Below are 26,428 nucleotides of genomic sequence, written 5' to 3'. Positions count from 1 at the left end.
ACAAAGTTGGAGTCTTTTTTTCCTTTTTAATGTAACAATACTTGTCCCTTTTCCCACAATAATTTGAAAAAATGCTGAAGATGGGTTTCCCTGAGAAGGTAAGGACACAGAGAAATATTATAAAAACAAATATAGAACGAGGGAAAAAAGGGTTTTCAGTGCAATTTTAAATGAAACTAAACACATTAACCACTTCTATCACCAGAATAATAAGAGTAATTTGAATGTTTCACACAGATTCCTATAGGAAGGTGGTATATTCTACTATAGGAATTTTTCAGTCTAATTCAGAAAGACAAATCAAGAAGCAATTCCTGGAAATTAAAATCAAACTAAAATTAATACAATAAGGAACATTTTTAAACAGTGCAGATGAAAAAAAAAAACTTCAAACAAACTACCCAAAGAAGCAGCAGATTGCCAATTTCTTGATGACCATTTTTTTGAGTCGATAAACTTCAGTCCAGCATGAGTTGCTAGATTCAATACAAGAAAAACTGTGTGACTCTAATAGGCCCATGATATACACAAGGCTAGACTGAATGATCCTTCCTGGCCAAAGAAAACTATGAATACTCCTCATCTCCAGCATTATGCATGGATTCAGTGGCAACATCCTTCCTAAAAACTCACCTAAGAAGACATGGCTCCTTTGTCTTTTAATGAAATACTTAACTCAAAAAAGATTTAGCACAGATTTTCACAATGACAGACCATTTAAATGACTGGATTGTGATTCCACAGCTTCTGGAGCATCCCTTGAAAGAGGCCACCTCCCATTTCGATGCTGTCAACTTCATAATATAACCCTTACTCAGGCAAAACTCCAGCTGTTCTCACGGAATAAGGCCTGAGCAGGGAAAATGACTGTGGTGGGTTGACCCTGGCTGGATACCAGGTGTCCACCAAAGCTGTTCTATCACTCCCCCCTCCTCAGCTGGACAGGGGAGAGAAAATATAACAAAGGGCTTGCGGGTCGAGATAAGGATAGGAGAGATCACCCACCAATTACCGTCACGGGCAAAACAGACTCAGCTTGGGGAAAATTAACTCAATTTATTACCAATCAACCAGAGTAGGGTAATGAGAAATAAAACCAAATCTCAGAACACTTCCCTCCACCCCTCCCTTCCTCCTGGGCTCAACTTCACTCCCGGATTCTCTACCTACCCCCCTCCAGCGGTGCAGGGGGATGGGGAATGGGGTTTATGGTCAGTTCATCACATGTCATTTCTGCCGCTTCATCCTCCTCAGGGGCAGGACTCATCACACTCTTCCCCTGCTCCAGCGTGGGGTGCCTCCCACAAGAGCCAGTCCTCCACGAACTTCTTCAACATGGGTCCTTCCCACGGGCTGCAGTTCTTCACGAACTGCTCCAGCATGGGTGCCTCACACGGCATGCAGTCCTTCAAGGAGCACACTGCTCCAGCATGGGTCCCCCACAGGGTCACAAGTCCTGCCAGAAAACCTGCTCCAGCACGGGCTCCTCTCTCCACGGATCCACAGGTCCTGCCAGGAGCCTGCTCCAGCGCGGGCTTCCCATGGGGTCACAGCCTCCTTCGGGCACCCACCTGCTCCGGCGTGGGGTCCTCCATGGGCTGCAGGTGGATATCTGCTCCACTGTGGACCTCCATGGGCTGCAGGGGGACAACCTGCCTCACCATGGTCTTCCCCATGGGCTCCAGGGGAACCTCTGCTCCGGCGCCTGGAGCATCTCCTTCCCCTCCTTCTTCACTGACCTTGGTGTCTGCAGGGTTGTTGCTCTTACATGTTCTCACTCTCTCTCCGGCTGCCATTTCTGTCTGTCCCGCAACTTTTTTTCCTTCTTAATGTTATCACAGAGGCGTTACCACTATCACTGATTGGCTTGGCCTTGGCTGGCGGCTGGTCCATCTTAGAGCCAGCTGGTATTGGCTCTGTCGGACACAGGGGAAGCTTCCAGCAGCTTCTTACAGAAGCCACCCCTGTAAGCCCCCCTGCTACCAAAACCTTGCCACACAAAGCCAATACAATGACGCATGGCCCTTCTGTGAACAAAGGAACATCTACATTTCTTTCCTAAAACAGCAGGCTGCACTGTATAAACTGGATTCATTATCAGCCAAGTTGACAGTGCTGCCTATCATTGTAATGAAAATTGTCTGGCAGCCTTAGAGGTTATGATGTCATGCCACTTACATACCTGAATTTAAGTTTGTATGCCAGGTATCCGCCAGGCTGATCACCATTACTACTGTTTAACAAACGAAAAGTTAACCGAAGGCTGTTTCTGAGAATTTATCCACAGGAAAATATTTAGTTGTATTAAGATATTACTGAAACTTTACTTTCTTTGAAATGCATTATTGCTTTCCTGCTTTGAATCAGGCATTGAAGTTTGGCAGGGAAGTTGGGGGATTTCTTTTGCAACCAGAGAGGTGGCCTTTATGGACCTTACAAAAACTTCCCATTTAACCAATAGGTCTTTGAAAAACTGCAGCTCTCATGCTCAGCAAGGACATATTTTAGCAGCCTGAAAGTTCCAAAGGCCCCAGCTCTAATGAAAATTTCCCATCTTCTTGGAGGCTCTTGTTCTAAGAGTCTCTGCACAGTTCACACACACCAACACTGGGTTTTCAAGAAGGAGTTTTGAGACTACACATGTACCAGAATATACCTGATGAGGGCATTTCCATGTGTTCATTCTCCACCACCTTTGTAATCTTTCAGTGATGTGTTTGGACAGATTTAGATACTTTTCCTCTTTCCTCTAGTCACACTGGTGAAGTAAGATGGTACTTAGTACCAGAAACATCCAGGGTTCCTGAAAGACAAAAAATCTTAATTTAGAAAATTGTTGATAAATCAAACAGCCTAAAATCTTGATGTTCCCACAGTAAGTTACCACTGAAATAAGGAAGGAGAGGAGTTTAGAGACACTTGAGGAACCACTGAAGAGTTGAAAAAACAAATATGTCAACATTGTATTTACCTTCTTACAAAATGAACCATTTTCAGCAGTTACAGGTGACTCCAAATATTTTCTCTGAGAATGTTTTTCTCCATTATTTTCCTTTCTTTACCCTTCTCCTCTACTTCTAGGTTTATGTCCTTAAATGGTCAAACCAGAATAGCTTGGGTTCTGAGATCTGATTCTACCTGAGTTTCAGCAATGGAAGTGAAGTGATTTTGGCACTCATAAAATGATTTCATGGCACTCAAAACAGTGTCACAGATTCACCACAGACACATTCCAGTTTCCTGGTGCAGAGAGGCAAAGTAAGCATATATCTTAATCCTGGCAACAGCTACAGTAATGTCAGTTCCTTGGGTAATTATTATGGTGGTCAGTCAAATCAATGGTAGATCTATCTTAGTACAACTCAGACAATTGACATTGTCTGTTTGGGGACAGCACATTTTAGGCTCAAATCCAGTTCCTGACTCACACTTAGATTTTAAACAAACACCCTTAAAGATACAGGCATGTACAGACACAGATTTTATTTATTTTGTACAAGTGTGACATATTATGAGCCAAACTGCTTCAACAGAAGGTGAACTCTGCAGTCCTTTTGAAGGTAGCGTTTCTGCTAATCTCAGTGGGAGAATCACCCAGCATGATTGATTCCATTCATTCCTGCTAGTTATGTGTTAATGGTCTTTCACTGACATCGGTGAACCTATCCTAGTTCACACTGGTACCACGGAGAATCAAGCCCCAAAAGAACACACTCAGAGTTCAGGCTTTTGTGGCACCAGAATTGAGGCAGGAACACTCCAGACAACTGAGTTGGAGGGTGAATAGCAAGGAGACTAGAAAATTATGTGTGCAGTACAGTTCTGAACAGCCCTTGGAGATCAGAGAGGAGGAAGAGGACCAGGAGGAGGGAGGGGGAAAAAAAGTGATAGATTAATATTCAACTTTATTGCAAAAATTGACTGGAGGATAATGAATTCTGGATCCAGTTACTGAAATTCATACTACTTTGGCTTAGGCAATGAAGAAATGAATAATTCATAATCCACTTCAAAGTTCAAAACTGCCATCTCTTCCCCAGAGGTAGCTGTTGGAGAGCTAACAGTGAACTAACAAGAGGACAAGTGATCACAGCCCCTTAAAAAGCTTCATTCTCATCACTTCAAGATTTTTCCCAGCAGCACAGTCAGAAGGAGACCTGAGACATGGCTGCAGTCCCACCCCACACACACTTATTCCAACTCTGCTTTCATTCAAGTGCGTAAAAGTCAACTAGGACATAGACATGTGGTGGCAACAATACAATAGTGTTTACAAAGCATTCAGAGATAACTCTATGGGAGGAGGGAAAACGAGCTAGATCAGACTCAGAACAGGGGAACACCCAGCCTGGAGGTTTTCACCCTCCAGACTGATGTGTTAATCTTAGAATCACCACATGCAAACAAATGTAAGCACAGAAATTGATTTCTCCATAAAAAAACACTAGCTTAGCCACAAACAGTAAATTAATGAATTGTTTCAGAAGAGCCTCCACTTCCTGGAAACTCTTTATCCACTACAAAGGAAAAAAATCTCATTGAAGGCTCCAAAATTTTCCAGAATCATTGTGGGATTTATCCAAGATCACAATTTAAGTACCAGGATACTCCAGAGAAAAATGATCTTAGCAATATTTTAGGCTAGATTTAATAGCATAGACCACTGAATAAGAATGAAATTTCTAGCAAAACCTTTTGACAAGTCAGAGAGGGAGAAGTTCTGATGTGATCTAGAATCCAAAAATCCAATTTATTTTCATAAAGAAGGAAGGATAAGAGGCTGGGTAGAAGAAAGCAGGATCCTGGATTAAGAAACTGATCAAATTCTCTTGTATAAAAATGCCTACATTCAGATTTCTTCTCCTTGCATTTATTTGACATCACACGGGATGTACAGGACAACCAGGTGATCAGGCCCAGTCTGCATGGGTTTATGGAAGGCAGATCCTCCTTGACTAACTTGATCTCCTTCTATGACAAGATGACTCACTGGGTAGGGGAAAGGCTGTGGATGTTATTTACCTGGAATTCAGTGAAGTCTTTGACACCGTTTCCCACAGCATTGTCCTGGAGAAACTGGCTGCTTATGGCTTGGATGGGTGTACTCTTCAGTGGGTAAAAAAACTGGCTGGATGGCCGGGCCCAAAGAGTTGTGGTGAATGGAACTAAATCCAGTTGGCGGCCGGTCACAAGTGGTGTTCCCCAGGGCTCTGTATTGGGGCCAGTTCTGCTTAGTATCTTTATCAATGATCTGGACAAAGGGATTGAGTGCACCGACAGTAAGTTTGCAGATGACACCAAGTTTGGCGGGAGGGTTGATCTACTCGAGGGTAGGAAGGCTCTACAGAGGGATCTGGACAGGCTGGATCGATGGGCCGAGGCCAACTGTATGAGATTCAACTCAGTGCCGGGTCCTGCACTTGGGTCACAACAACCCCATCCAGCACGACAGGCCTGGGGAAGAGTGGCTGGAAAGCTGCCCGGCAGAAAAGGACCCTGGGGTTGGTGGTGGACGTGGCTGAATATGAGCCAGCAGTGTGCCCAGGTGGCCAAGAAGGCCAACAGCATCCTGGCCTGTATCAGAAATAGTGTGGCCAGCAGGAGCAGGGAAGTGATTGTCCCCCTGTACTCGGCACTGGTGAGGCTGCACCTTGAGTATTGTGTTCAGTTTTGGGCCCCTCACTACAAGAAGGATATTCAGGTGCTGGAGCATGTCCAAAGAAGAGCAATGAAGCTGGTGAAGGGTCTACAGTACAAGTCTTATGAGGAGTAACTGGGAGAACTGCGGTTGTTTAGTCTGGAGAAAAGGAGGCTGAGGGGAAACCTTATCGCTCTCTACAACTACCTGAAAGGAGGTTGTATTGAGGTGGGTGTCAGTCTTTTCTCCCAAGTAACAAGCGATAGGACAAGGGGAAATGGCCTTGAGTTGTGGCAGGGGAGGTTTAGATTGGATATTAGAAGAAAATTCTTCACCAAAAGGGTTGTCAAGCATTGGAACGGGCTGCCCAGGGAAGTGGTGGAGTCACCATCCCTGGAGGTATTTAAAAGACATGTAGATGTGGCACTTAGTTTAGTGGTGGACTTGGAAGTGTTATGGTTGGACTTCAATGATCTTAAGGGTCTTTTCTTCCTAAATGATTCTATGATTTCCTTTCCTACAGTAATGTTCAGACAGCTCAACCTAACACCTACAGGAAACCATACTGAGATCTTTTCAATGTTTCCAAAGGGCGAACACAAAATTCATATCTGAATTTATTCCTCTCCATTTGTGGGATAACCATCCTTTCCTCACTTACTTGTTATTAGAATTTTCAAGGAAAAATTCAGCCCCAGCATAAACACAGACAGCACCTATTGAGCTCTGCCTGCCTGTTACATTTTATCCATATAAATATGGTTTCACCTAAATCTGGCTATCTCTGCCTCAGATCAGTCTCTAACACTGGAATCCCTGAAAAAATGCCTCAAAGAGAAATTTCAATGCTAAGAAGAGTATGTTTTGACTTTTCTACCTTCGGTTGCTCAGCAGCTGCTAATCTGTTACAATTTAGCTACTGCTGAAGACACACAACAGTAAGAAAGAAATAGAGCATCAGGAGCCAATGGCATGAAACCTGAAGGTGAAAACAAAACAAACCCCCAAGAATCAGAAATCCGCTAAAGAGCACTTCCATAGGGACCACAGGATTGTTTTCAGTGCTGACCTATCCTGTGTGAACCTGGTATTTCATTATTCAGGGGGAATGAACATCAGAGGTTTTCCCTATGACACACCCACACATTTTGGATACATTATTTGGACATCCTTGATTGAAAAACTGATGTCCTGCCATTTTTACCAAATACTATTTTGCACCCTCCTGCACTCTGTATGTATTAAACAGGTGACTTATTTTTAATAAATTTCCTGCCAACACAAGGAGCGATGACATGAAGCATCATTGAAACAAACAACCTGTGCTGGGTTTTTCATGTGTCTGTATGCAATTTAGCCAGTATTTTCAGAAAACCTCAGTGTTCTTATCTCCAATTAGCAAGCACACCAACAGTATTATCTCCATTAAGATTAAAAGGTCTAGTTTGATCATGGAACTAGATTTTCAAAATATTATTTTTGTAAAACCAAAACACTCATATGCATATTTGTGTGAGCAGATGGAAAGCACATCTCTTTCAGTTCCATCAAGGACCTTATTTTAAAGCAATTAAATATTCCTGCATAGCATGTGTGATGCAAGCAGTGGAACGACATGCAAGTGCACCAAAACCAGGAATTAAAACCAGTGATTAATCAACAAGCTTGATTATTATCAACATGATTATTTCCATTGCCAAAACTGAGAGATATAAAAGAAGGAAATAATTATTACAGAAAATGAACATTTTAACCCATTTCCATCACAAAAAGATACATTATAACTTTATCATAAATAAATATTTCTATAGAAGCTTGAAGAAATCAATATAAACTTACAGAAATATTTCTTACAGCCTAAGTGTTCCAATTTCACATGTAAAACCTTAAGCCTCAGTGGCACAAGCCAGAATACCATAAAATTCCAGTCTTCAGGGAAGAGCCAGCCAGCCACAATTCTCATTCCTTTTTTCTAAGAGTATTATTATTCTACACATACATGAAGAGCTCAGGATCTGGTCCTGATAGAATGCAATCCTTGTGATTATATAGTCTTTATAGAACAGAAGTGCTGTCACGGTGCCAGTAAATTGACTACGCAAAATTTGAGGGTGGGAGGTGGAATTTTATTCTCTGCGACAATGAGTGTTTAGAAAGCACCTAATGATACTGCCCAAGAGGTAGACAGGATAGAAATTGAGAATCATGCAAGCAAAATCTTAGACCCTTAGTTTTTCATTTAGTCTTGCTTTCCTGGGCTATTTTCCCACAATTAACACCATGCAGCCTCAAGGATTAGCAATTCTTATTCTCTTGTTCTTATTACAACCTTTATCTCTAAGACTAAATAGGAATTTAGACAAGTTTTCAATATATTTAGTGGAGCACAATGCACCTCTTGAGATAATTAGTAGCGCCACAAGAAATCCTTGTAAAAACATATGCCTGCTTCTCATGCTGAATATACTTTTTCCTCAGTATACTTTTGCAAAGAGTACGCTGAGAATTAAATGAGTTTCTGATCACCCAGGGCAAGGTCAGTAAGACTGTCACTGCTGTCCCAAGCAGAATAATGGAGCTATCAATAACAGTTAGATCAGGGTTAATAAGTGGAAGATAATGAGGGGGAATGGGAGGTCACATTGACACACACTGCAAACTCCTTGGCTTACAAAGATGTTCTGCAGCAGGGCTGGCTCTTATTTCCACCTTGTCCATAGAAAGAATCTATTTTTTACTATACATTTAAACTGATTCAATCTTCATCAGATGTTCATTCTCCTGTCAGTTTCAGGCAAATAAGGGCCAAATCCTGCTGCATAATTGAGTTCCTGCAGTTCAGAAAAAAACAAAATTAGGCCAGAACTGAGTGAAGAATATTGTCGTACAGAGATAGATAGCTTTGTCTCAAGTTCCTTTGGTTAAAAACAATGAGATAAAAATATCTAGATTTATTTTTTCAGTGCATTGCACAAAGATCCATAGTTCATCCTCACAGTTCTGCAACGATTGAGATTCAAGGGGTCTAGTTTGTCTTGCAGAGCATGCTAGACAAGGTCATGGCAGAGGTTTCACCCTATGGTCCACCCATTTGTATAACCCAACACCTATCACTTTTTTTTCTCCCTGAATACACGGTTGAATAAAACATTAGACTGTGCTTAACCTCTATATGTTCTCCAAAAAGCTACCTCCTCTGTGTAAGAAATAAGTAAATTCCTGAGTCTAATGTTCAAAAGCCTGGCATATATTCACCTTTTCAGAGCCCAGCAGTCCAATCTAGCTCAAAAGCTGCATGACAGTACCGCTACCTTGCAATTACTGATGCTCGGGGAATACATGTGCTGCTCTGCAAGAGCATGGAAAAGGACTGTGCATGAGCCAAATGTCCCACCCTTGCCAGCAAGACCACTAACTGCAACCACAGCTGTAACTAAAATTTTTAGATGGACTGAAATGTTACAATACACTACAGTCTGTGCTTGCATGAAAACTTTCAGTAAAACATTTCTTTACCTTTAGCCTCTGAATGCAGAAATGGTTAACCTAACACAAAATACTGGGCTGACTTGGGTAAGCTTTAACAGGTTAATTCAATCTTCCTAGCAATTTACCTGCAGAGGTTCTGTGGTCTCTGTCCAAAGCCATTTTGTGATACGACGTGTGGTTGATGTTCTACCAGTATGTGGCAATTAAGACTGGCTGCTGACCAAGTAGCAGCTCCACTTCATGACTCTGAAATCCCACGCAATGGGATGCATTAACACAAACCCCGATAAAGCCTGCAACCCACTGTAGAGACCACTAGCTCCCAAGTTCCCAGTCAGACCCAGGCTGATGTGACAACTGCCTTTCCTGCATGACTGAATGACGAGGGAGTCCAAAAGCATTATAGGGCTGTAAGATAGGTCACAGTAAGGAAAAGACCGAGAACTGTTACGGCGGGCCTTCCAATCTATAATTGCAGAGACTGACTTCTCAAACTCTACACATGTTGTCGTCAAGGTTTGGACCTAAAATAAAAAAATGGCATCATTTAAACCTATCAGCAATTGATAATAGTGTGCTTTAGTATCAGCATAGCATAATTGGACAGTATTCAAAAGCATATCCACATGCTGTTCCCTGGTTTAGTTTTATTTTGCTGTCTGGTGCAGCTAACTGCACCTCTTCATTTTGAACAATGTGGTTATGCTGAGGTCTGGAATTATTGCTGAGGTTGAATCAGAAATATACGTTTGGAAATGGCTTCAGTAAAAAGAGATGCATGCTGTAAAGAAGCTGAGTGAAACAAATTGTTATAAAGCTGTTTTTCACCTAGAGAGTAAAAGAGGCTTATGAAAAATGGTCAATCGTGTCTCCTCTCACTGGGTACTTTAAGACTCACGTGAGTGAATATTTTACCACACTTGACTGCCACTGAGCAATTCTAATTTCTTACATGTCACCATGCACTGCAGCTTCAGCTAAACAGGCTAGGACAAGGGCTTCTTCCCCCCTCACCCCCCCCCCCCCACCTTTTTATTCTACCAGTGTCACTGTCAGTATCAGGATTATCTGAGAGGTGCTCTTTGGATCCACGTCCATCTGATCCCAGTTTATTCAGACAAAGAAACATCAGTTCTCAAAAAGGAGATTTATTTCAGCCTCCCCAATGCTCTGCACACACATAAAGAATAGTGAGAGCTTCACCAAAAAATTGTTATTTAGGTAGGTCAGTGCCAGTGCTGCACTGTTGTTTATATTCCTCATTATTGCATTAGCAGTGAGCTCCCACAGACATGTATCTCCTGCACACCCATCAATACAGAGGCAATAGGGGCCCAGAAATAAAAACCAGGGTTGATGGTCGATTTATTGGTGTAAAGGAGGAACAAGTCCTAAGAAAGTGGTGAATGCAAAGAAAACAGCACGCACTTCTTCTTAAGCATACATATTCACACACAAATCCACAGTTAACACACTGCTGCTCTTTGCATAAGTGCAAATCAGCAGTACCTTTGAGGAAGTGTTTTAATCAATGTGGGTGTAATTTAGTTCTGTGTAGAATTACCTGTAGTTTAGATAAACATATATTTCCTGATATGTATTCAACTCAACCTAACTCTATTTGGTGAAGAGATTCTACTCACTTGAATATTTACCAGCCAGCATTCCTGATTCTTTTGCATCCTGATAATTGTTCATGCAACATACCACACCTGCCCTCCAGCTAAAACCTTATCCTTTCCTGCTTTTATATTATGTGACACTCCATGCTGGTTTCTTTGGGGGATGAGGGCACAAGGTTAGAAGCATCAGCTGCATTTTTCAGGATCTATCTTTGGTAAAATTTCCACTCCCAGGAGAGATGTAGCTGGCTTACTAACTCTCAATAGCTCTCAAATTAAAATAACAAGTATTTCACAACTAAACAAACCAGGGAGACAATTCTACATTATAACAAGGTCAGTGTGGCAATGCAACTGCCAACAAAAATTCATGTCTAAATCTGCATAGAGCTGGCAACCACTTGGTACATTTATGAGTAGTCTCTTCAAAAAAGAAACTATAAAGCTGCTTCAGACCTGGCTGTCTTCTTCTTGATGATACAATACAATGAAACACAGCAGAGGAGACTTCATGCATCTGTTCTCAGAGGATGTGCAGTCTAGATACTGATGTGGAACACACATTGGATAGTCCACATTAAACAGTAACTGGATAGACTTCATTTGTTGTCAGCATGGTATGTCTTATACAAGTATTGCTGTTTCTTTTTTTTAGGGAGAAGAAAGGAATTAAAGTTTGAAAGTTTTACTTAATGTCTAAAGGAATTTCTCATAAAAGCATAATGGCATGTGTGGTCACATTGCATCTCTTCCTTTCCTGAAAATATACTCTGACTCCATTGCATCACCTTTTTTTTTAATAACACACTTGCATTTTAAGTCACAAGACTACTAATGGAGAGCATATAGGCAGATGCTTGCACATATAGTCAAACATGCAGTCACCAAAAGGTACTCCTATACTGAGTATCATATGTTTGTTTGCATACTCTTTCATGTGTTTTTTTAATAGTCTGGTATTTTAGCATTGCCAGAGGATTATAACATCCCCACCCTGATGACACCCAGCTCTGGGATTTTCTTCCACACCAACAAAAGGTCACTCTGCAATATGCTGCTCTCTTCCATTTCACTCTGAAAGTGGATTTTCCTCAAAAGACATTTCCCAAACACATCCTCCCTTGCCTCAGTTTGTGTGGTTCTTGCACTGCATCATCTTTGGCCTTACACCAGGCTTATTCAGATAATCAATGGACCTTTCAAACAGTCATCTCCTTCCTCTTTCCCATACTAGTCCAGCTGAATTAGAATGACAGCTTGCCTGCCCCCAGGGAAATTAAACTGTCGATCCTAATCCTGTAGAGCTGTAAGAGGGCACTTCTCCACCAGCCCTCTCCCTGATGCTGTCTACACAGTTGGAATCTCTTCTCAGAAGAGAGAGAAGAGCAATCAATAGTGTCTCTGAAGAAGATGCCATCACCAGCACGGTAGCACTTAAGCACTCCAGTGAACCACACACTTCTGATTAAGATGCCCAGGCAGGGGCCAATTGATTTGTCTGTCTACACAGCATACTAACGAGGAGTCTTAAACTCAGCAGCTTCCCTGCCCTGTTGCCCTCCCCCTTCCTCACACTTCTCCTTCTCAGAAAGGAGGGAGTGTTGCAAACGGGTGATTTAGATCACTTAAAGAACCATTGTCAAAGGTAGTAGCAAAAGTGGTTTTAATATGATGTTGTAAAAGTGCGACTTGACAAAGTTTGATGGCAAGGTTCACTCTATTACTGTACAACACAATCATTTGAACAATGATTCAAAACTATCAAGGCACAAATCAAAGTTACCAAGACACAAATCAGTTACCAAGTCAAATCAAAGTTACCAAAATCAAAAATCAAAGTTACCATACTACAAGGTTATGTGCGATATTGGTCACTTACCAAAGATCTGCTGTTGGTAAAAGACCTCTCTGCCTCGAGAAGCAACCTTGAGAGGTGTCCCAGCTCAAGGGGAGATCACCACCACGCAACCACACTGCCTAGCAGGGAAAGCTTAAAGAAGGTTCACTTAGGCTGTCATATTTATGGAATAAAGTGGTTGGCTTGTAGTTAAATTACATGCAACAGGAAAGGTATGCATGGGCCTCCTTGTACCCACAACTTTCTTTGTTCCTTGATAAATGAGTCTTGGAAAAGCCACGGGCTATTCATGTGTTAATCGCATGATCAGTGTTCCAAGCTCATATGCCTCGATGCTCACTGTGTCACTCTGCTCTTTTGTGGATTTTCAGAGAACAGATTGAAACTAGAGGAGTTCTTGGCCCAGCTATGGCTCAGGCCTTTACCTTCTTTGAAGCCTGTACCAAACTACCGCTAGTTTGGTTAAGGGATCGAGGGCATCTGTCACAGGGAGCATATTGGTGCACACAGTGCTTAAATCCACAGATTGGCAGAAGAAATGCTGATAGCTGATTGCATTCTGTGAACTCAGCTACTGAAGCAATGAAGCTTATGGCTACAACTCCTGGAGACACATAAGGAAGAGATAAAAATGGCCTGTTAGATTATACTTAGCCCATCTCCCTGGAGACTTGTACAAAACAGTGTATTCTTTAGGGCTGTGTTCAGTCCACTTTAAAGTGACTAGAGCAATTCCTGAGGAAACTATTCCAGAGGCTAGCAGGCTCCACTGTCGGTAACAACGTGGGGTTTTTTTCCTCTCAATGCTATTCAATTTAATCTTTTCTGAATTTTCATGGTGTCATTATTCCCATAAGTTCCACTTCATTGGACCACTCCAAGTCACTCCTTTCTTACACTCATTGCTGGTGTTTGCAGTCTCAGACATTTGCCACAGGAATGATTCTTATTGCCATTAGCTATTTCCAAAACACTGCCACTGTACCATGTGCGCTACACAAATATAATCTCTAAGGATGCTCTCTAACCCAGCAATTTCAAAAAGAAATAGAAAGGGAAAGGAAGGGGACGTTAGGAAAAGCAGTAAGATAGAAGGGCTGGAGACACAGTAGTGAAGAGCAGAGTCCATTGAGGAGTCTGATGTGGCAAAGATGATGTTTAGTTCTGAGAGGATATTTCCATGCTGGCATGGAAAAAGCTCCAGAAGGGCTATCATTTATTATACTGAATCAGTTTCTGTCACAGCCTTGCATCAAGACTCTAATCCCTCTTAAAAAGTCAGTGCATACAATTTAATTATGGCCTTGCCTAAGAACTAGGCAAAGTAATCTATTGCCCAGAGTAGCCAGGAAGCAGCTGAAGGATCAAACAGCCATTCTGCTTATTTTGCCCAGGCTGGCTGCTGCTGATGCCACCACCAATTAGGAAAATTTAAGGATATAGGAGCAGTAGTTTTGGAGCAGCAGTCAATACAAGATTGATTCCCACCATCAATCACTCACAGGAACAGCAAACCTGACTCTTCGCAGCTGTCTTCCCAGCACAGCAGTTTCATTTTTTTCTCCCTCTTCCTCTTTTTCTCATGAAAGGAGCACTTCAGCCACAACTTTGTGCCAATGTTTCATCCTTCTGAGAGGCAAAACTTAATTTTACTGGCATGTTGAAAAGCCCCAAAGCATCCCTGCCTTCAGACATTCCTCTTTCCTTCTTAACTTCTTCAAATTTTATCATGACCTCCTGATACCAAAATGGAAACATAGGACTTCATTGCAATCACTTCTATGCCATACAGTTCATCCCCATGCAAACAGTCACTGCACCACTTAAAACCAACCGAAGTTCTCAGAGAAGTGCTTAAACAAAGCCGAGGTTACAGGTGTCTGGTCTGTTGTACCCTCTGTTCCTTGACAAGATGGCTCAGCATGTGTGTTTCCAAATCATTCTGCAATATCACATTCAGATGCAATTTCAGATGCAACTTACTACTAGCCATATTTTTTGGCATTACACCTTTGCATGGATTTGCATCTCTCAGAGAATGTATCTGATTCCTTCCTACTATACATGTCAGATTATTTTTCTTCTTACAGGATAACTCTGTGTATGTTTCCACTCACATGGCAGTGAGACAGGCATCTATGGAAGCGATGGCCTCTCTGGAGGCTCCTTTTAAATGGACCTGCCATCTCATGCCTAGTAAATGACTTTGTGCCTGGTCATTTTACCTGCATAGCAGATTTTGCTCTTCTAGTTCAAGAGAACTGAAAGCGATGAACATGGTCTGTATGCCACCTCTCTCTCTCCTTTTTCCTTCAACCAGATTTTTTTTCTTCCTTGCCTTAGTAGTCTCTCAAAAAGTATAGAGGCACGGGCTTTTGACTGTCAATATCGGGGCTTATTTTAATTCTCTGTGTTGGCAGCACCTGCAGATTCCAGTAAAAAGCTGTTTTATTCCACTTCTTAGATCAGCAATGTATTTCTCATGTAAAACCAAGTTAGTGCAGCACTTCACTTGACACTAGCTCTTTCCAACTTAATAATACATTACTGTTCATTATCACCCTTTCTGTCCTCTGCTCTTTCAACCACACTTCAATTCAGAGCTCCACAACCCTCAGCTCATACATTCGGTTAATTCATATTTGAAATAGACTTTTACAGCAATTAGAGAAAATGCAAAGGAAAATAATGCCACTGATTTCCGCAAGCCATAATATGAACTAAATCCAGAGGCAGGGATATATCTCTATAGCCAGTACCATTGGAATATTAAAAACCAGCCTCTATAATTATACCCTTGGGAGCCATCCCGTATCTCAACCACCAGGTGGCAATTTCATCCCATTATATGTTCCATTAAGTAGGCAATGGCCTAAATGGTGTGGAAAGATGAATGTGTTTTCAGTTGATGTAGTCTGTAGAAGGACTGAGAGATTCCAGTGGCAGACAGGAAAAACTGCTTTTCATCAGAGAGGAGAGCTGATGTCTTCACATAAGTGGGACAGTTTTCCTTCTTTTATTTGTGGCTATTCTAGTGTTCACTCACAATCAGAGAAAATCTCTAGCTTCTTGTCTGAGAACTAGCATTTATGTAGTAAATCTTGGCAATTGTAACGGAAGTCCTGACCTCACTAAGTGAAAAAGAACTTAAATCCCATTCAGTCGGGGGTTTTGATCAAGAAGGGGACACGAAGAGAAAGCAATTCTCAAGAAACTAAACTAAATCCCTTATCATCTCTTTCTCAAATGGAACCAAACCTGACTTTTTTGTATTACATGGGGTTTGAAATGATTACATAAATGTTCCCTGACCCTCAACATTTCCTTTGCAAACACCATGTTCCCTGAAGTCTCTGTCATCTCTCATCAATCCCAGTGATGTTTGCCGTCTTCTCTTCTCCTCAGTAGATCTCCTAGATCTGGGGCTGAATAAGAGAGAGAATATATCTCCTTCGACAAGCCACATCAAGGAGTGACTCTTTCTTCCTCTTCCTCTGAATCATTCATTCTTGATCCTTACACACAGCATGACAAAATAACTAATGATATACTTAAGCAAGCCCACATGGCAGCAGCCAACTGTTCTACATTGCAGCGCCTCACGTCCAGCTCTGTTTTGAGCCTATTTCCAAAAACAGATGGACACTACAAACCCAGAGACAAATTTAACTTTGTTTTGAATTCACTAGTGTCAGTGAGTTAAGATGGTTAAGATTACTAATGAGCTATATTTCCTATTTTGTTTATAAAGGGTACTGACTATCAATCTACTTCTGAATTTTGAGTGTTTCATATTCAAAACTACATGGTTTTGATATCACAAAGGGGAAGGAGTCACGTTTTAAAATATAAAGCAGAGCTTATGTTTACAAATTTTCTTAGTCATTGATACTTAAGTTAAAGCCTTTACTTGATCTGACTGTGTTCAACTTCCAGCTTTTAATTCTCCAACTTCCTGGAAGGGAATAATTAATGTGCCTATTTCACATCAGTCAGGAACTCTTGATAGAAATGTCCCACACCTACAGATAAAAGAGTATAAGTAAACTCACTTCTTTCCAAATCTCTTTTTCAAACAGGAAAACGGACATATTCTTGTGATGAGGCTATTTTCAAACCTTCAGCAATTACAGATGAGTCATTCTGCATTTCCTGAAGTGTTTGATCAAGTGAAGATCAAGTTTGTCAAGCAGAAAAGTTGTCTGGAAAGCTGTGCTCTGGCAGTGATTATGCATTTTCCACTGATGCTGAAATGGTCAATATTTTAGAGGTAGTAAGTTTCGGGGTTTATGTATTTCCCTTCACCGCAGATATGACTTGAAGATTCAGTTCTTCTCATGCATAAACAAACACTGTAGAAAGCCAGCTTGGGAGGAAGTCTTTTAACCGCTTACTATATTGCTCCCATACTTAAAATCTGAACCCATTGTGTATGACAAACACCTGCAAGCATAAAGGGAAGTATTCTTCCAACTCCATTACCACAGAAACACTGTCACACCAGAACAGGCTAGTCTGGGTTTGCTTTGGTAAGGTGATCAACAAGCTTAACCTTTGTTTGAAACCTCTAGGACTTTTTAACAAAACAAGCGCTGTGCTGACAGAAGAAAGACCTTGTCAATGCATCCTTCCAGTGGGGCTATTACAAAGTCCAGACTGAGCATGCTCTTCCCTAGGAGCAGCCCAGCAGATCAACAAGAATACTTCTAACTTCTTTAAGACAACTGTATCTTTTCTGAAAAGTAAACTTAAGATGATTAAACTTGTATTGGGTTTATGTGGCAAGGTTTTGTTAGTGGGGGGAAGGAGGGGCTGCAGCGGTGGCCTCTGTGAGAAGACACCAGAAGCTGCCCCCATGTTGGACAGAGCTGGTTCCAGCCAGCTCCAGGACAGATCCATCACTGGCCAAAGCTGAGCCCATCAACAACGCTGGTGGCACCTCTGTGATAACATATTTAAGAAGGGTAAAAACTAATGTGTAGCAGCTGTGAGAAAGGAGTGAGAAAATGGGAAACAACTCTGCAGACACCAAGGTCAGTGGAGAAGAAGCAGGAAGAGGTGCTCCAGGTACCACAGCAGAGATTCCCCTGCAGCCCGTGGTGAAGACCATGGTGATGGAGGTTGCATCCCTGCAGCCCATGGAGGTCCATGGTAGCATGGACACAGGTTGTCCCCCTGCATCCCATGGAGGACCCCACGCTAGAGCAGGTAGATGTGTCCTGAAGGAATCTGCAGCCCATGGAAAGCCCGCGCTGGAGCAGGCTCCTGGCAGTAACTATGGCCCGTGGAAAGGAGCCCATGCAGGAGCAGGTATTCTGGCAGGACCCGTAAACTCATGGCAGACCCATGCTGGAGCAGAACAGCGTGAGCAGGAAGGAGTGGCATAGAGGAACTGTTATGGACTGACCACAACTCCCACTACCCAATGCCCTGTGCTGCTTGGGGTAGGAGGAGGTAGAAGAGTCGAGAACAAAGGAGTGAAGTTGAGCCTGGGACGAAGGTGAGAGGGAAGGTGGTTTTAGTTTTGTCTCTGTTTCTCACTACACTACTCTATTTTTAATTGACAGTAAAGTAAATTAATCTTCCCTAAGTGTTTTCCAGCCAGCAGGACATCAGCTTGGGCTATCATTTCAGAAGTTCCAGTCACACTGGCAGCAGACCCATAGAGCCTCCATAGAGGTCGTTCCTCAGTTACAGCCATGACACCCTGGTGACTCAATTTTTGACTAGCCTACTTGTAGAGATACCTTTGCTTGACATGCAGTAACCCCCTGAATGACGAGCAGCATCATGGCTCTAGAAGGACTTGCCAACCTGACAGCCCAGACAAAGCTGGGAGTAAGTAAAAATGAAACTACCTCACATTAAAGCACCTTCTGTGTAAATGAGGGACCTTGCAGTTGGTCAGTGTCAACTGAAAATAATATCCACTTCGTTCTTCTCAAAACCCATGAAGAACCTACAGGTGCCTCTTAAATATGGTTGGGGACATGCAGGTTTGCTTGCAGACACTGTCAGCTATATCTCATGAAACAAGACCGATGAAAGCATTTGGCAACCAGGCCAGTAAATGAGAAAACTTACTCTCGGGACAGCTGCTTAAAAGAGTTGTTAATAGTTTCATGCAAAATTATGCCTTTAGCAAGAACTGCAGTATAAATCCCTTCAGCTTCAGGCAGATGATACTAATTTTTTCACACCAGTGACACATCAGTGGAGAACAACCACTTCCATGGTTCCACAGGCTCTGACACTTACAGCTGCACAGAAGAACATAGGCAGCACATCGCCAGTAAATAAAGGGCAGATCAGGTTGTGTTCACTAATTGGGAAGAGTTTGCCAAAAGATACATTGTGTTTGTCTTGTCTCCTGATCAGCAGTGTGCAGTAGTCACTTATTAAAATGGGGAACTTTAGAGCAGAAACACGTTTCTCAAGAACTTAATCAATCTCTGCTTAATGTTGTTGTATATGATGTTTTTAACACTGGTGCAGACAGGAAAATACTTTTTGACTACATGTGAAAATGAACTCCCATCCACCTCAAACTTCATAGGCAAATTCTAAGGCATAAGTCCTGATTTCAAAATGTTTTTGATTCCTAGTGGCATCATCCTTTTACCCCAACCCTGTTCTCAGTATTCTGTTTTCTATAAAGACTATGAAATGCTTCTACAGGAATACCCTGATTTCTGTATTTCAGCCTAGACTTCAAAAACTTCTCTGTTGCCTGAAGTAATTAATGTACAGTTTTCCCACCTCATGAAAAGAAGGGCTGTCTTCTGAACACATTTTAAAGCATATTCTGAACACTTAGTATGAAGAAAATGAATGGTGATGCCACTCATAAATATATATACCATAAAGGTAGAACATCTATGGGTACTAAACACATACACTATTTACACTTCATTTACTATATATATACACTATATGCTATAGAGAGTTTTTGACAGTCTGGGTCATTTCAAAATCTATTTCAACAAATCCACTCATGCCTTTACAATTACCACATTACTTAATAAAAATACACTGCTGCTGAAAGAACAACAGTCTTGTTTTATCTTTAGATGTTTACAGATATCCTCTGTAACAACAGAGAACATGCTAAGGAAACACAGAAATGTTTATATAAATACTAAAATCATTATAAAAGAAAAAGAAAAAAAACCAGAAGACAATTATTTTAACCAATTTTCACCTTTTAGCTGTCATATTGGAGAATTTTAGTATGCGGTTGACTTTTCAGGTGTTCTGATATGACCATCTCAGTATTGCTGCATGTAGCAGAAGATGAGTTCCTCAGTCAGACCAGTGCTTTCACACAAATATCCCCATGCTTCATAAAAGCGTCCCCAGCATTAGGCGGGTTTTAATGACACAGACTAGAGTCTGGCGGGCACAACAAACTAAATTGTGCATATTATAACTATTAACAAGAGAGCCTTTTATTATCCAGAGATTAAATGTGTCTGCTGGTGCATCTTCCTGAACAGACATTTCTTCCTAAAAAGTGTTTCATACAATACGAGGCTTTCTGACTTACAAGGTAGGTACTGAATTTGTTACGGATGTCCATTTTCTGCCTGTTTCAGAAGAAACATACTGACATTTCCTTTATCTGCACCATCCTGCTTCAAATGTCAGACATCTCTGAAGCATAAAGAAGCAAGTTGTAGCTTTCTCAAATTCATTTAAATGTAGTCTTGAGAAAATAGCCTTCACCTCTGCAGCCGGGACCTCAGCTGCTGCAGTTCTTCTGTTTTCCCCCTTTGTAAGAAAAGCCCCTCATTCCCTATCTTGTGACTGAACACTAGATCTATTTTAGACTGTGCACTCATTTTACTGTCTCAGATTAAAACCGATAAGCAGAAAATACAGGAAAATTTAGTAACAGTCTGATTTACACCCCTTTCCCAACTGTTTCACTGCCATTGCTTCTTTTAAGAGAAAGCTTTCTATTCCTTGACTTTTAATGGGGTTTTTACCCCTTTTTAATGACTCCCAATTTTGAGTCCCATCCAAAGAATGTTTCCTGTTAAGATGTTACAAGATATTTCTGAAATGTATGCTATTCAACCATGTGAGAGCAAAGTGCATGTAACTTTCTCTGTTGGGGTGAGAAGACTGGATGAGTTGCTTTAGAAGGGGTTTATTTCTCCACACAGCTGGACATGTTTTCCTTCAGGAAACTCAGGCTTTAAAGAGTCTGTTCCTATAACTTCATTTTATACCCAGCAGTAGCTCTTTTCAATATATAAACCACTAGCCAATCTGATGGAAGAGCTTGTCCTGGTTTCGGCTGGAATAAAGTTAATTTTCTTCCTAGTAGCTGGTATAGTGCTGTGTTTTGGATTTAGGATAAGAATAATGTTGATAACAATTTTTTAGTTGTTACTAAGCAGCATTTATACTAAAAGTCAAGGACTTTTCAGCTCCTCATATTGCCCTGCCAGCGGAGGCTGGGAGTACACAAGAAGCTGGAAGAGGACACAGCCAGGACAGCTGACCCAAACAAGCCAAAGGGATATTCCATACCATGTGACGTCATGCCCCGTATATAAACTGGGGGGAGTTGGCCGGGGGACACTGCGGCTCAGGGATTAGCTGGGCATCGGTCAGTGGGCGGTGACCAATTGTACTGTGCATCACTTTTTTGTATGTTCTATTATTATTATTAATATTATTATTATTATACCTTCCTTTTCTGTCCTATTAAACTGTCTTTATTTCAATGAACAAGTTTTACTTGGGGGGGGGGGGTTCTGATTCTCTCCCTCATCCCACTGCGGGGAGGGGAGTGAGCTAGGAGCTGTGTGGTGCTTAATTGCCAGCTGGAGTTAAAACATGACAGAGCTCTACTCTTAATCTAAAAGCTTCTAGTATAAGAACATATAAATCCATCAGCAATTAACCACAATGTTTTTTGGGAGCATCTTCAAAATTTTCTAGAAAGAATTAAATGCTACCAGTGTACATCAGTTTCCTTGTAGCTGTAACTTGCATGTTACCCCAGGAGGTTTTAAAAAGAAAGATACAGTTTCTGTTTAATTTAATGTTAAAAATTTCTTTCTATCTATCTTTCTTGTTTTTTTCCCTGGGACTATGTTCTGGACTATCCACCCACTATTCAGTTGCCTATGATGTAGATTTTCCCAGTTTCATTACTTTCACAAGCAGACCACATCATATAATCTACAATAACTCATATTTGTTTCATGGCTGGAGAACAGCTGGCTAATCAAAACAAAAGATAAGCTCTCTACAGTATTAATAAAAGGATATTTATAAAACAAGTCTTTATACAGAGGTTGCCAACTATTATAATAGTCTATTCTGTTCTCAGACCTAACAATGTTCACTTGGCATTATTCAGTACTTTTTTCATAGAATATCTTTTACCGAAGTTGGTGGTCCATGTAAAATTTCAGGAAAAGGGGTATTTCTATTGTATACCAATTTCCAAAAACCATCAAACTGTAATTTATCTTTCTGGGTTTAAGCCTCTATCATGAATACTGCTGAGCTAAGGATTTTTCTTAAGGTGTTTTTGTTTCTATTGCCTGGTAGTGCTTTTCCTAACAATTGGCACCTGCAGTGGCTCTCTAGTTTTTTTTAAGGTTGTTTCCCTTAAAAGCTGCACCATAATCTGAGACTGAGTTGTTCAAAACTGCCAAAATTGATTTTTCCTGGTTCAGAGTAAGCCCTTTGCTTTTTATACATGCCTTTCTACCTGATATTTACCCATACTTTTTCAGTCCTGCTGACACACACAGCATGATGTGCTGGTTTTCTGGGATCTCATTTATGAGTTCCCTTAAATAATCATCCACTGGATGGTTCAAGTTTCCCTCAAGATTCATGAATGTTCCATCACCTGTCAAGGTATTGGCAGTGATCTTGCATGTCTATAAAAAAGTGCTAAGTGATTGTGAGCAGGGGTGAAATGGGCTATGAAAATGTTTTTTATTACTAATGTGTAACTGTCTTCGGCATGCTTCAAAGGCAGGCAAGCCATTTCATCACACCTACAACTGCATAATGAACCCTGGTGATTACTGGGAGGGAGAACACTAAAGGCATTTACTGGGATCAATGACAGTCCTAAAAAAGAAAAGGCTTATTCTTTGGTCACATTGACTACATGAAGAATTCTAGAACAATTTAGTAATCTGGCATTAAGTGGCGTTCACTGATTAAATTGTTTGATTAAATTCATCTGCCATTCTGACTGCGCAAGTGGAAAGAGATGCCACACATGTTAATGCTGTTAATTCCCAAAATAACTGAGGGAAGGGAATGTGTCATAAAAAGTTTTAGGATGTCCAATATAATATTCCCTGCTTTTGCTTACAGAAAGGAACAGAGTATCAAAAAAAGTAGGAATTGATGTCATCACCAGGATATAATTACTCCTCTTTGCAGACAGTAGATAACTGGGCACTAAGGGTTGTGACAGCCAAGTCTTTTTTAGAGAAAACCCCAATCTCCCATCCCAGTTCAAGTTGTGCTCTTCTGCTTGTGCTCCCAGTGAGTTCTACTGGCACATTCTCATGTTTTGAGATAATTGGCATTTTTCTGCATCTTGTAATAAAAAGAAGCATTATCCCACATCCCTTTAAAGTTTTCACTCTCTTTTAGAGTAAGAGGAGACATAACCATGGAAAAGATAAATATTAATTTGAAATTCTGTGGATTTCCTGTCTATTTACAACGTGACCATCTAAAAAGAAGGACTTGCTTTCAATTCATCACCCTGAAACTCACAACTTATCTTAATGTTTTTTGTTGTTTGCAATACACATTAGCCACTGAATAGATGGAGATGAATACCTGTCTGCTACTCCTGCTTTGAGGAAGAAGTACCGTGATGCTCTAAGAACATAAAGCTGTAAATAGCTGTGAAGACAGATGCCTGGGTCATGCACTGAAAAGGATTATGATGTCATCTTAACAATATAAATTTCCAGCCCCTTCTTTTTACAAAGTACTTATATACTAAAAGGCCAGTTCTCTACTTAAGTCAAAACTCTTACTTCAACACATTCAAGAAATTCCACTTTTTCTCCCCAGCACATTGACGTCAAATCTATAGCACCTCAGATTCTTCCCAAGCACGCTGACATCAGGCTCCATAGTACCTCAGACTGGGTAAAGGACCAACTTAACACTGAATTTTTTTTTTTCTCCCCTTCAGTCTTTCATACACAGTAACCCATTTACCTCTGAAATCTCAGCAGTGAAACCTCAGCAAAGGTTCGCGGGTAGAATTCAGAGTTTCTAAACAGTGCGCTTAGAAGCTGTACTTCTCTGCATGCTAGATCTTCTGACAGGTAAAATCCTTCAGCAGCTTTTCAGCAACGAAGCAGCCAGGTGAAATTTGACAGTGTACACTACAAAGGTGTACATCTCTGGAGCTGCAGTCCATAAAGGTCTTCATAAAGGCCAAAATGTGTTGTCTTCTGCACACAATGAAGTCATCAAGAATATTCTTTTCTACTGAAGTGCATCAAAGAATCCATCCCCATGAGCTGTCAGTGTTCATAATGCTTCCCTTCACAGGTATGACTGCTTGCTCCATAAGAAAAAAGACAAAACTTTTAATCTGGATATCAGACACTTGAACTCCCATGTGTAACTTAAACAAACTACAGACAGGGCATGTCTGAAGCAGTTCTCGGTGCTTGCATGTGCTGTGTTCAAGCAGATAGCACTGGACTCTGCACATGTAGTTATGGCTACACAGTTTTGTGTGTCTGGCATGACTTTTGAGCTCATTTTACTCTAAACATTTTTTTTCACTTCCAGACCTCTAGAATTACGGTTATCACGTACCTAACTGAAACAAGTCTTGGGCTATAAAAAGATTCCCCTTTTACAGAACCATTGTAGTGTTTAATCTGAGAATATTTTCTAAATGCATCTATAGTGCTGATTGCTACCCTTTTTTGTCTGACTACTCCAGTGTCTCCTGCAGCTCTTTTGCTACTGCTGCTATTTCTGCATCCATGGGGACCCAAACAGAAAGAGACAGGACAGCACAGAAAGCATAGGTCACTAAAAATATTTTCCGGATCTGCTATATGCTACCTCTTGTTGTGGATGAACATGCTAGAGGGGACAAGATTTACATCTATGCAACCTCAATTACAAACAGATGCAATTTCAGATTGAGTTGAATTCTTCTATTCTTTTAAAGCAGCTTGAAGAAATCCATGTCATAAAATCCCCTTTCATTTATTTTCAATGAAAAGGTCAGTCAAACTATCAAAGAGTAAATATCACTGTAGAAAATAACCTTGCAATCATTCATTTCACTAACAAATTGCTATATCATTATATCTAGGGCTTCAGAAAGCAGTTGGCTCAGTACATGCCTCACACTGACAAAACCAAATCCTTCCGAATAGATCCCACCTCTTGCCCCATACCACAGTGTGCTCAGTCCCTCCAGGTCTTCCCTTCTCCACCAGCACCCATGGTAGGACCACTTGTCGCCTTCAACCTCACCAAGCTTTTCTGTTGCAAAGAGGAGCTGGATCTCCCCTGGGAAAAGACCTCTCTCTCTTCCTACCCTCTTCAGCAGGCTCTCTGCCATTATTAGCAACCAGGGAGACCCTGTTTTTCGGAGGGATTTTTAGAGCATTCACTCCTCACCTTCCCCCAGGATGTGTTATACTAACATGTCATCTTCAGAGCTTTTCCTACTGTGTTGGGGGGTTTTTGGTCAAGAAATACCCCTTAGCTTTTCTCACCCTCTCGGACAAGCTCCTACTCTTCTTTTTTTTTCTAGAAAAGAGTTTGCCTCCTGAGGCCCTCGCCAACAGTACTTACTCTGTTTAAAAGATGAATCATGTCAATTTGAAGCTTCTAGACTTGCTGGTGTTCAATGCATTTAGTTATATACCTGCCTGAAGTTAGTACTTCACCTAGAATTTTCTTTTTCTTGTCCTGTCTTTTGCCCATCCTTGGCATATCTTCTGCACAAAGCACAAGATGTACAGTCTGGCTTGCAGAGGCTTTACTGCTATTATGAATAAGGTTCAATAGCCTTGATTGTTTCTTCTTTTTTCTTCAAATTCCTATCTGGGTATTTCTCAACAAAGATTACAGCAAATATCATGCTGTATATAACCTTTTATTTAGCAGTAGCTACTAAGCTGGGAGTCCTGGGAATCTTATCCTCAGCCCTGAAATGTATGCTTAGAAACTGGAAACCCTGAAAAACTTAGCACATACATGCAAAAATACCTACTTCTTATCAAGTTCTGAAGTATCTTAAAAATGAAAGCCTGAAATCAAGTACATCTAAAATGTATTCACTTCAGCTCTTTTATACATTTGTCCACAAAACTTGAGACCTTTCCCTTCCTGAGGTCTCATTTTATTTCTTTCCAGCTTCCCAGCACCCTGAGGGGGGTCTGGTTTTGCCAGAAATGTTATTATTACACTTCTATTACATAACTAAAATAGATTTGTAAACTGTAAGATGTACAATATGGTTACAGTTTATCTTGAATATGTATTGATCTTTATAACATTCAGGGCTAACTGAGATAAAATAACAGAGAAAACAAATAAAATGTATTAGCACATGGGCTACAGACATGCAACCTCCATCACAGACTCTCCTGCGGGTTTTTATAAAATTTTTTTTCTACTGTGGTCTTAGGCACAGGTGTTCCCTGGCATTCCAGAAAAAACTCTGTGTTTTTTGATTAATGAGCAAATAAAATGTTCGTATGGAGTCATATATGAGAAATACAACAAATGACACTGATAATTCCAAGGTGCATACTTTCTGGAGAAAAGTATTACAAA

General features: G+C 41.0%; 1 long non-coding RNA gene across 1 annotated transcript in view; it reads right to left on the bottom strand.

Annotated features, from left to right (window-relative positions):
- LOC128139864 (uncharacterized) overlaps positions 1-26,428 on the bottom strand; it is a 291,105-nt gene that overhangs the window by 113,529 nt on the left and 151,148 nt on the right. The window contains exon 2 of the long non-coding RNA XR_008234538.1: positions 2,657-2,803. This is a non-coding gene — a long non-coding RNA (uncharacterized LOC128139864). The remainder of the gene's footprint in view (positions 1-2,656; positions 2,804-26,428) is intronic.

This window comes from Harpia harpyja, chromosome 3, assembly GCF_026419915.1.
Source record: "Harpia harpyja isolate bHarHar1 chromosome 3, bHarHar1 primary haplotype, whole genome shotgun sequence".
Classification (NCBI taxonomy): Eukaryota; Metazoa; Chordata; class Aves; order Accipitriformes; family Accipitridae; genus Harpia; species Harpia harpyja.
This window is presented reverse-complemented; position numbering and strand designations above follow the sequence as displayed.